This window comes from Trichomycterus rosablanca, chromosome 10 (assembly GCF_030014385.1).
Source record: "Trichomycterus rosablanca isolate fTriRos1 chromosome 10, fTriRos1.hap1, whole genome shotgun sequence".
Taxonomy (NCBI): domain Eukaryota; kingdom Metazoa; phylum Chordata; class Actinopteri; order Siluriformes; family Trichomycteridae; genus Trichomycterus; species Trichomycterus rosablanca.
The window spans coordinates 6445469-6457963 of NC_085997.1; the positions used below are offsets into that span (position 1 = coordinate 6445469).

Consider the following 12495-nt stretch of genomic DNA (forward strand, 5'->3'; position numbering starts at 1 on the left):
TCTGTCAGTGGTACAAAGACAGTTATTTTTTTTTCCAGTTTGTCCTAAAAGCTGGGATGAACGTTTTAAATAAACTGAGTTTGTGATGATATAAAAGCACCACATAATATAGAAAAGAGTACGTGAGATTAAACACGTTGCACTCCTACTTAATGCAGCATCAATGCTCTGTTAATCCATTAAAATTTACAAAGGGTAAAGGATAGTTTTTGTAATAGAAAAATAAGACTAAGATTTGTACAAACCGTTATATCTTTTCACATTATTATGTATGGTAGAGGGTTAATAACATAAATTTGTATCAAGTATGTGCTGTCAGAAGTGGGATTCGAACCCACGTCTCCAGGGGAGACTGCGACCTGAACGCAGCGCCTTAGACCACTGGGCCATCCTGACTAGCCAGGATATGATTTATACAATCCTCACCCTACACGGACTAAGATTTGTACTAACTCCTTAATCTGTAACCTATTTGCTGCACTGTACACTTTGTCACTAGGCTGTAAATCATATATCAATAGAAAGGGAGCCCCGTATGAGCACTTCAACTGACCAAATGATGTTTTTTGGGTGGACCATTCTTAGCACTGAAACGGCACTAGCATGTTAGGGTGTGTTTTCTCTGGTATGAGTGTAGTAGGTACAGCCTTCTTGTTGGCTTTTTAACTGAATGGATTATTTGTTACGAACTCAATCCCGGTTTGTGCTTGTTGTAGGCTATTCAATCGTCCACAAGATTGAATAATATGAATACAGTTAATATTGTATTATATAATACAGTAGAATGACTATAAAGCTGAGTCTGAGCTTAAACACTTGCACCCTGACTTTATAATGCAGCATCAACGCTCTGTTAGTACATTAGTAAAGGTGGGGTCTTCGTAAGGGGAATTAACTCAAATTGTAGAGCGCTCGCTTAGCATGCGAGAGGTAGTGGAATCGATGCCCACATTCTCCAGTGCAGAAACATTATGATCATTTGGCAGCAACTCGGAATCTGAAATGATAAAATTAAGGCGAAATTCGTTGCAGCATTAATCTTTAGGCCAGTCTGTCAGTGTTACAATGTCATTAACGCCCTATTTACTCTTTTTTGTTTTGTTTTGACAGAAACACATGAACTTATAATGCTACAATATTAAAATTCACCAGAGTTTTATTTCTTAGTTTGATCGCTGCTATTGATATAACTGAAATGATATTATTGTTATCTTTTTTATTTACTTTTTGAAGTTTTTTTGAAAAAAAGACTCACAGTGATCATTACCAGGATAAAACAGGCAGTGAATGAATAAATGTATTCAATAATAAGAAACAATAACAACATCATACCACCAGGTGGTGGAAGTGTGATTGTGTGGGGATGCTTTGACATTTGGGTGACTTCATGGGAGTCTTAATCGATTGAACCAGGAATAATGAACCACTGCCCTGATTCTCAGTGCTGAGAATCATCCACTATCTAAATAATACCTGCTCTGTGGTGGTCCTGTGGGGGTCCTGACCATTGAAGAACAGAGTGAGCAGTCTAGAGTCAGTAATTGTAGAACTACAAAGTGCTTCTATATGGTAAGTGGAGCTGATAAAATAGACAGTGAGTGTAGAAACAAGGAGGTGGTTTTAATGTTATGGCTGATTAGAGTAAACTCACACTGCATGACTGTAGGACGAGTTCTCAGTGCATTACCGTAATATCCATAAAATGTGTTCTTGCGATTTCAGTGCAGAAAAGTTTGTGTAGAGACTGCAGCAGCGGATACTGTGTTTGTTTAGATTTTATGGTCATACTTTATTAACAAGTTTAAGGTAAGTTTATTAAAATAAACGTTTTTTGTATATTAGCTTCTGGATATTTTCGGATGCTACGGACAAAACTGTGTTGTACTGCTATGATGATACGACTATGTTCCAAACCCTTTTAGACTCTTCCACCACCGTTAGCGCTTCTCTCAGTTAGTTCAGCTCATTAAATATATTATCCACAGTATCGCTTACTTTTACAAACCCAATTCCAAAAATGTTTAGACAGAAGAGAAAATGTCAATGTAAATAGACAGCAGTTTGTAAAAGATGTTATTTATATTCTAGCATACAAACATACATCGCTCCAAAATATGAATGAACGCTTCAGCCAGGGTTGCCAGATTGCGCATTTAAAAGCCCGTCAAAATGCATGGAAAACCGCCCAACATACTCACGAAAAACAGCCGATAATCAGCGCTTAAACAATATTAAACCAGTTAAACATGATCAACTACTGCTGATATCTCACAAATCAGTGATTATAAATTATTAATGGCATTTGAAATAATAAAAAACTAAGACTAAGAAGTCTTAAGGGTTTTTTGTGTTTTTGCTAGAACTGTTTCTACTTGAAGAACTCTTTAGTATAATTCAAGGTTCTTTGCTAACTCAATTAGATTTTTATGGATTTTTTTCTCTTGCCACATATAAATGCACATAACATTTAAGGACTGGAAAACAATCGTGCAATTGATACAGGAAAAAAGGAAAAAGGTGAAAGAAAGGAATCTGTTTGTAATCTACCTGCTAAATTCTCCTCCTGAGATGTTTTTTTTGTGTGTGTAAGCAGCAACATACTTCACCTAAAACTTGATATAATCGCCTTCAAGAGAGCCGAAACAGAAATAAAAACATTTTATAATAATTGAAGTTCTACAGGACAACATATGTTAAAGTTTGTAATTTAAGTCACATCCTTGTGAGGATTAAAACAGGTTGCAAATCCTGGATAGCTCAGTCGGTAAAGCATCAGACTTTTAATCTGAGGGTCCAGGGTTCAAGTCCCTGTTTGAGTGAGTTGCTTCTTACTGCATTAGGTAAGCGGTAATTTCCAGCATTTAACCAGCCACAGCGAAGAACTGTTGGAGTAGCGACTAATCTTAACCCATCAGATACACGACCATTCTTTTGTTACAGTAAGCTTGCAAGCAGAGCAACAAGACGGTCAGTATTTAAGGGCTTCCTTTCTTACAACATTTCTTCTGCTAAACCATCGTGCTGTATGCTTAATTTAAGACTCTGTGGTGCATCGGTGTGTTTGAGCTTGTTTAAAAGCTCATTGGCTTTAGAACGTATGCTGTTTTCACAGTGTCTGCGTTCCATATTAGGTATAAACACAGTTATTGGGTGAGTACAAGTTTTTTTTTTTATTATGCTTCCTATTATATCATAGTTGCATGTAGTCGGAGCGATGCTGGAGATAACAGCAACGATACAAAGGTACACCAAGTTAAGGTTTGTGTGCACAGTGCGGTCGAACTGTTTCATGTTACATAAAAAAAAAAAGTTAAGAAAGGTTGTGGGTCGAAAAGGGCCAATCGTGTGTGCCATACTTGGGATTGTGATTGAGTATACGTTGCATTGGGTGGGTAAACATGGAGCCGGCGTTGAAAAGCATGAGTTGGCAGCGGTGGGATTTGAACCCACGCCCCCGAAGAGACTGGAGCCTTAATCCAGCGCCTTAGACCACTCGGCCACGCTACCACTGGTTCAAGTGAGACAGCACAGATCTTTTCAGCCCGGATAGCTCAGTCGGTAGAGCATCAGACTTTTAATCTGAGGGTCCAGGGTTCAAGTCCCTGTTCGGGTGAGTTGCTTCTTACTGCGTTGGGTAAGCGGTAATGTCCTGTACTACATGGTTTGTTTATAAAGTTAAAGAATTTGTACTTTGTGAGATATTTCTAATTGAAATAGCTTGTACTTGGTCAGCTTGAAACAATCACATACTGAATGTGTAACATGTTCTCCACACCAACTAATTGTACCCCCAGCCATTTCAAACACACTGTAGTAAAAAGAGGACCGTTTGAAACTATAATTATGTGCAGCCTAATAATGCAGTTGTGAGTTGTACATATTAATACCCACATACTTTATGTCAAATTACATGCTTTTTTTTGTTCAGTTCTTTGTTACTGCACTGCACTAAACAGTAGGTAAATCCTGCACTATTTTGGCCCTTCAATGATGAGTTCTTTCTGTGTCCTGACTGACCTCTTATTGATGACTGATTCAGTATTATCTTAAAATGACAATCACAAAAAACTGAATAGCTTAGTGTGCAGTGATAACCATTGTTATGGTTGTCATTGTAGCATACACTGTTGCTCAGTTACAGACTAACCCAACATAACACCAGCACAGTCTAGTTTAAACCAAAAGTAGATTAATCTCAGGTGCAGCATATTCTTTTATTTAATTTAATTATCATCAAACATTTTATCTTCGATGGGGTTGTGGTGGGTCATTTTTTTACTGGGAATCTCTGGGCGGAGGGAAAGGATACAGTATATACACAATATTGAACATAAAATGATCTTTATTATAAATACTTGTAGCGCTTGTGCCTGTGCTGACTTGATCATTTAGAAACTACACACCCAGAAGCAGCAGCCACCTCACTGGCCTATAGTATGTCATCTATATTTTATTGTTCAGTGTGTTGTACTCGTCGAGTACTTTATGCCAGTTGGTTTTTGGGCAAGACAGTAAATAAGTCTTGTTCACCCTGATTGTCCTGTTCTTGTTGCAGCTCTGCTGGAGGGTTATTTTCTTGGTGTTTGTGGTGGTGGTGGTGGTGGGGTCTTTGTTCCCATTTTGGTTTATTTAGTAAATGATGTACTTTACATCCATGTAAATAATGTGAACATTTCCATTTTTGTCGTAAAATACTGCTGTAACAATGTAAATGGACGCTGAATAAACATACTTAAATGGATATTTAAGTATTTAAGTACATATTTAAATGGATGTAAAGTACATCATATACTAAATAAACCAAAATGGGAACAAAGACCCCACCACCACCACCACAAACACCAAAAAAATAACCCTCCAGCAGAGCTGCAACAATAAACAGAACAAGATCAGGATGAATACATGATTCAGTTTCTCACATTTTCAGTGATCAAAAGCCTGGGTCCTGACATCCATGTGGATGTTACTTTGACACGTAGCACCTACCTCAGCATTGTTGCAGACCATGTTCACCCTTTGATGAAAACTGTATTCCCTGATGGCTGTGTCCTCTAAAGAAGTAGATTTGTTTAAATCATGAGCTGTCAGAAGTGGGATTCGAACCCACACCTCCAGGGGAGATTGCAAACTGAACACAGCACCTTAGACCACTCGGCCATCCTGACTAGCTTAGGCATGAACAATACCACCTCGCCCCACATGGACTAATATTTGCATAAGCTGCTTAATCTTTTTACATTATTATGTATTGTAAATGTACTGACTGTAACCCATCTGCTGCACTGTACACTTTGTCACTAGGCTGTAAACCATATATCAATCTTGGGTACCGTTGACATCACATCATATATCAATAGAAAGGGAGCCCCATATGAGCACTCCAACTGACCAAATAATGTTTTTGGGTGGACCATTCTTAGCACTGTAACAACACTAGCATGTTAGGGTGTGTTTTCTCTAGTCTGATTGTATTAGGTACAGCCTTCTTGTTGGGTTTTTAACTGACTGGATTATTTATTAAGATGAATAATTATTCATTAAGAACTCAAACCCTGTTTGTGCTGGTTGTAGGCTATTCAATTGTCCACTAGATGACATAATATGAATACAGTTAGAAAGTAAAACGATGTCTGTTCGAGCAAAGTTTCATCGCATGCTGACCTGTGTGGAATACAACTGATGTATGTAGCACTAAGAAGTGTTTCTTAAGGGTTCTTTTAGGTGTTCTTGGTAAAACTGTTTCTACTTGAAGAACCATTTAGTATAATTTAAGGTTCTTTGCTAACTCAATTTGATTTTTATGGATTTTTTTTTATTTTGCCACATATAAATGCACATAACATTTTAATGAAAAGCAACGCATAATATAGAAAAGAGTACGTGAGCTTAAACATGTTGCACTCTCACTTTATAATGCAGCATTAACACTCTGTTAGTACATTACAATTTACAAAGGGTAAAGGAAAGTTTTGTGTAAGGGGAATTAGCTCAAATGGTAGAGCGCTCGCTTAGCATGCGAGCGGTAGTGGGATCGATGCCCACATTCTCCAGTTCACAAACATTATGATCATTTTGCAATCTGAAAAGATGAAATTACGGTAAAATTCGTTGCAGCTTTAACCATAAGGCTAGTCTGTACGAGTAAAATGTCAGTAACGCCCTATTTACGCTCAAACAGTTTTGTTTACATACCTTTTTTGTTTTGTTTTGACAGAAACGCATAAACTTATAATTTTTTATAATGTTTTATTATTTGATACTGTTACAATTGATACATTATAAAGTATTGTACATATTTAAGTTCGGTGGCATAATTGGCCATAGCTTGCTTTTAAAAACGACTACAGTGCGCCATCTACAGGCCATTCTTGGTACGTCTTGTTAAAACGTAGCCAATGGAAAACTGGTGCCCACACTTCTGTGGCTTGGGATCTACTATTTCAGTCAACAGGTCATCGGGATCTACTTTTTAAAAAGGTTGGCCTGATCATTTTTCAAGAATGCTTTAAAGCTTTTTTAAATGCGCTTCATTTGCCTGTATTGATATTCAGCATTACAGGGCAAGCGTGGGTCCAGTGTCATGAACACTGGGCTCGAGACAAAAATACACCCTGGACAGGGCGCGTCAAACCACCGCAAAACATCACACACTAATTTATCCACTCACTCACACATACAGGTGCAATTTAGAGCAGCAGTTACACCTACTGGCACGTTTTCAAACCCGGAGGAAAGCCACGCATACATGGTGAGTATACACCGATCAGCCATAACATTAAAACCACTTCCTTATTTCTACACTCACTGTCCATTTCATCAGCTCCACCATATAGAAGCACTTTGTAGTTCTACAATTACTGACTGTAATCCATCTGTTTCTCTACATGCTTTTTTTATCCCCCTTTTATGCTGTTCTTCAATGGTCAGGACTCTCCCAGGACCACTACAGAGCAGCTATTATTTGGGTGGTGGGTCATTCTCAGCACTGCAGTAACACTGACATGATGGTGGTGTGTTAGTGTGAGTTGTGCTGGTATGAGTGGATAAGACATAGCAGCGCTGCAGGTTTTTAAACACCTCACTGTCACTGCTGGACTGAGAATAGTCCACCAACCAAAAACATCCAGCCAACAGCGCCCTGTGGGAAGTGTCCTATGACCACTGATGAAGGTCTAGAAGATGACCAACTCAAACAGCAGCAATAGATGAACGATCGTCTCTGACTGTCTCTACAAGGTGGACCAACTAGGTAGGAGTGTCTAATAGAGTGGACAGTGAGTGGACACGGTATTTAAAAACTCCAGCAGCGCTGCTGTGTCTGATCCACTCATACCAGCACAACACACACTAACACACCAACACCATGTCAATGCAGTGCTGAGAATGATCCACCACCTAGATAATACCTGCTCTGTAGTGGTCATGTCAATAATTGTAGAACTACAAAGTGCTCCTATATGGTGAGTGGAGCTGATAAAATAGACAGCGAGTGTAGAAACAAGGAGGTGGTTTTAATGTTATGGTTGATTAGTGTAAACTCACACACTGTTGTATGTGCTTGTATGACTGTAGGACGAGTTCTCAGTGCATTACCGTAATATCCATAAAATGTGTCCTTGAGTTTTCAGTGCAGAAAAGTTTGTGTAGAGACTGCAGCAGCGGATACTGTGTTTGTTTAGAAATCGTGGTCATACTTTATTAACAAGGTAAGTTTATTAAAATAAATGTTTTTTGTATATTAGCTTCTGGATATTTTCGGATGCTACGGACAAAACTGTGTTGTACTGCTATGATGATACGACTATGTTCCAAACCCTTTTTGACTTTTCCACCACCGTTAGCGCTTCTCTCAGTTAGTTCAGCTCATTAAATATATTATCTACTGTATCCCTTACTTTTACAAACCCAATTCCAAAAATGTTTAGACAGAAGGGAAAAATAAAATGGTCAAATATGTACAGTTGTGTTAACATTTCATTGACTACAAATGCGTTAGAACACGTTCATCTTGAAGACGAGTTAGTTCAGAATCAGCTACTTATCACAAATCGACTCGATTTTGTTAACTTAACTCATACCTTCCCGGAGCGTCAATGCATTTACCCGCAGACGCTGAGCGTCTCTTTGCTTCTATGGGGCTGCATGGGCGGGACTTCGAAACTCGCCGGTCATTGGATAAATGCCACGATTTTGTCCCGGCCCCAGACGCTGAGCGTCTCTGGGGGTGAATGGGGCTGTGGGCGGGTCTGGATGCTGAGCTTCTGCAAGATGATTGGAGGATCAGTGGAAAGGCTGAATCCCGTTTTGATTGACAGCTGTCGCTGGGAGCTTCAGTACCATCGCGGATTTTGCGAGTGAAGTCGGAAGACAAACTGCAACCCAATTCATGCCATTTTCTTGAAAACTAACAAAGGGGAGAATTTATACATTTATATATAAATAAATTGACAAATTTTATGATGTAAGCCGACAATGAGCTTCCCCTCTTTGAAAGACCAGCAGCCGCCACTGGTACCATTGATACCACCCTCGCCCCACATGGTCTAAGATTTGTACAAACTGCTTAATCTTTTCACATTATTATGTGTGGTAGAGGGTTAAAGACATAAATTTGTGTAAAGCATGAGCTGTCACAGTGCCTTAGACTGCTAAAACCATTCTGTCTAGCTTGGACACTGTTGACGCCACTCCCACCCCACACAGACTAATATTTGTACAAACTGCTTAATCTTTTCACAAATTATTATGTTTGGTAAATTTACTGACTGTAACCCATTTGCTGTACTGCACACTGTCACTATAGGCTGTAAACTATATATCAATCGAAAGGGAGCCCCATATGAGCACTCCAACTGATCAAATAATGTTTTGGCACTGTAACGGCACTAGCATGTTACGGTGTGTTTTCTCTGGTATGAGTGTATTAGGTACAGCCTTCTTGTTGGGTTTTTAACTGACTGGATTATTTATTAAGATTATTTATTATTTATTAAGAACTCAAACCCTGTTTGTGCTCATTGTAGGCTATTAAATCGTCCACTAGATAGCATAATATGAACACAGTTAGAAAGTAAAACGATGTCCGTTACTAATAAATAAATAAATGTCTGTTATTAATAAAGCTACTTTGAATCTTGAATCTACTATCAAAGTTTCATCGCATGCTGACCTCTGTGGAATACAACTGATGTATGTAGTACTAAGAAGTGTTTCTTAAGGGTTTTTTGGTGACTTTTTTTTGGCCAGGCAGTGTATGTTAAAGTTTGTAATTCAAGTCACATCCTTGTGGACACATGCTTGTGAGGATTGAGGTGTCTTGCAGAGCCCGGATAGCTCAGTCGCTAGAGCGTCAGACTTTTAATCTGACGTCCAGTGTTCAAGTCCCTGTTCGGGAGAGTTGTTTCTTACTACATTAGGTAAGCGGTAATGTCCTGTACTACATGGTTTGTTTAGAATGATGAAGAATTTGTACTTTGTGAGTTGGTTGTAAGTGAACTAGCATGTACTTGATAAGCTTGAAATAATAGCACACTGTATGTGTAACATGTTCTCCACACCAACTAGTTGTACGCCCAGCTGTTTCAAACAGACTGTAGTAAATAGAGGACCGTTTAAATCTCTAATTACATTTACATTTTACATTTTCTGCATTTAGCAGACGCTCTCATCCAGAGCGACTTACAGAAGTGCTTCCATAGTAAACATTTCATTTCTCAAGTTTTAGTAAACAACAGTCAAAGAACACAAATCTGCTGAAACCTGTTAGAACCAAAGTGTTTTGTTTTTTTTTGGAAATGGAAAAAAATTTTAGTAAATAAGTACAAGTCAGCTTAAGTGCTTAGTAAAAAGGTGGGTTTTTAATCGTTTTTTAAAGACAGCAAGAGACTCAGATGTTCGGACAGACAGAGGAAGTTCATTCCACCACTTGGGTGCTAGAACAGAGAAGAGCCTTGATGCTTGTCTTCCTTTAGTCCTGGGTGGAGGATCAAGTCGGGCGAGACTAGTGATTCGGAGGTTGCGTGGTACAGAGCGGGGGTTTGATTAGACCCCGAAGGTAGCTTGGGGCTGGTCCATTTTTGGCTTTGTAGGCGAGCATCAGTGTTTTAAATAGAATGCGTGCAGCTACAGGAAGCCAGTGAAGAGAACGCAGCAGTGGGGTGATGTGGCAGTGTTTAGGTTGGTTAAAAACCAGACGGGCAGCTGCATTTTGAATGAGCTGCAAGGGTTTAATAGTGGACATGGGAGCTCCTGCCAGGAGGGAGTTGCAGTAGTCTAACCGTGAGATTACAAGTGATTGGACCAGAATCTGGGTAGCTTCCCTGGAGAGAAATGGTCGAATCTTCCTGATGTTGTACAGGAGGAACCGGCACGATCTTGTCATGTTGGCTATATGAGGAGAGAAGGTCAGCTGGTTATCCAGGACAGCACCAAGACTTCTTACCTTATCAGATGGTCTGATCTGGGAGTCATCAAGAGAAATGACTAGGTCCTGGGTTGGAGACTGAGGTAGGAGGTCATCCATTGCCATGCTGAACCTGTTACTCCAAGGTTGGAGAGAGTGGACAAGAGGATGCCGTGATTCACTGTGTCGAAGGTTGCGGAGAGGTCAAGAAGAATGAGGACCGATGACAGTTTGGCTGCTTTGGCTGCATGAAGCTTCTCAGTAACAGCTACAAGTGCTGTTTCCGTAGAATGTGCTGCCTTGAAGCCAGACTGGTACGGATCGTGGAGGTCATTCTGAGTAAGAAAGGAAGATAGTTGGTTATAGACAGCACGTTCAAGAATTTTGGATAGAAAAGAGAGGAGTGAGACAGGTCTGTAGTTGTTAATGTCTGTAGTGTCTAGTGTAGGTTTCTTAAGAAGGGGAATGACCTGAGCCTTCTTAAATGCAGTAGGGACAACACCTGATGTCAGGGAGTTGTTGATGATGGGTGTGATGAAGGGGATTAGGTCCTGTGAGATGTCTTTAAGGATGGTGGATGGTATAGGGTATTTTTAAAGAAAACTTTGTGTATATTAGCTTCTGGATATTTTCGGATGCTACGGACAAAACTGTGTTGTACTGCTATGATGATACGACTATGTTCCAAACCTTTTTAGACTCTTCCACCACCGTTAGCGCTTCTTTCAGTTAGTTCATCTCATTAAATATATTATCTACTGTTTCCCTTATCTTTACAAACCCAATTCCAAAAATGTTTAGACAGAAGAGAAAATGTCAATGTAAATAGACAGCAGTTTGTAAAAGATGTTATTTATATTCTAGCATACAAACATACATCGCTCCAAAATATGAATGAACGCTTCAGCCAGGGTTGCCAGATTGCGCATTTAAAAGCCCGCCAAAATGCATGGAAAACCGCCCAAATATACTCACGAAAAACAGCCGATAATCAGCGCTTAAACAATATTAAACCAGTTAAACATGACCTACTACTGCTGATATCTCACAAATCAGTGATTATAAATTATTAATGTCATTTGAAATAATAAAAAACTAAGATTTGTACTAACTTTTGTATCTTTTCACATTATTATGTATGGTAGAGGATTAAAGATGTAAATTTGTACAAAGCATGAGATGTCAGACGCCTCCAGGGGAGACTGCGACCTAAACGCAGCGCCTTAGACCGCTCGGCCATCCTGACTAGCTAGAGTACCACAGATACCATCCTCGCCTCACAAGGAATAATATTTGTACAAACTCCTGAATCTTTTCACATTATTATGTATGGTAAATGTACTGACTGTAACCCATTTGCTGCACTGTACACTTTGTCACTATGCTGTAAACCATATATCAATAGAAAGGGAGTCCCATATGAGCACTCCAACTGACCAAATAATGTTTTTCGGGTGGACCATTGTTAGCACTGTAACGGCACTAGCGTGTTAAGGTGTGTTTTCTCTGGTATGAGTGTATTAGGTCCAGTTTTCTTGTTGGGTTTTTAACTGACTGGATTATTTATTAAGATTATTTATTATTTTTTAAGAACTCAAACCCTGTTGTGCACCACCCTTAGGCCAGACTTGGTACTCTGGTCCCCTTCATTGAAGTCTGTATACATCACAGAGCTCACAGTTCCATGGGAGAATTCAACAGAAGAGGCCTATGAGCGCAAGAAACTGCGCTACACAGAACTGGCAGCAGATGCTCAGCAACGAGGATGGAACGCGAAAGTCTATCCAGTTGAAGTGGGATGCAGAGGTTTTGTGGCTTCTTCCACCATCAGGCTGCTGAAAGAACTTGGCATCCATGGACAGGCTCTACGACAAACAATTATTTGCCGCTTTGTCTGAAGCGGCCGAAAGAAGCAGCCAGTGGATATGGATCAAGCGGAAGGACCATTGCTGGGCTCAAAGAGCATCGACAGGACCCGCTCACTAATTTCCCCCACACCCCATCCCATTAGAGAACCCAGGTCACAACCCTCCAGGAGGAGGATGAACAAGGTATACGATTAGTGCTAGGCTTGACTCGGGGAAGAGGACACC

The 12495-nt window shown here is 39.7% G+C and overlaps 4 non-coding genes across 4 annotated transcripts; 2 read left to right on the top strand and 2 right to left on the bottom strand.

Annotated features, from left to right (window-relative positions):
- Positions 1-313: 313 nt before the first annotated feature.
- Positions 314-396, bottom strand: trnal-cag (transfer RNA leucine (anticodon CAG)). The gene has a single exon. It is a non-coding gene; the product is annotated as a tRNA-Leu (tRNA).
- Positions 397-3425: 3029 nt separating this feature from the next.
- Positions 3426-3507, bottom strand: trnal-aag (transfer RNA leucine (anticodon AAG)). The gene has a single exon. It is a non-coding gene; the product is annotated as a tRNA-Leu (tRNA).
- A 33-nt stretch (positions 3508-3540) lies between these two features.
- On the top strand, positions 3541-3613 carry trnak-uuu (transfer RNA lysine (anticodon UUU)). Its single transcript has one exon. It is a non-coding gene; the product is annotated as a tRNA-Lys (tRNA).
- Positions 3614-5977: 2364 nt separating this feature from the next.
- trnaa-agc (transfer RNA alanine (anticodon AGC)) lies at positions 5978-6050 on the top strand. Its single transcript has one exon. It is a non-coding gene; the product is annotated as a tRNA-Ala (tRNA).
- Positions 6051-12495: the final 6445 nt, after the last annotated feature.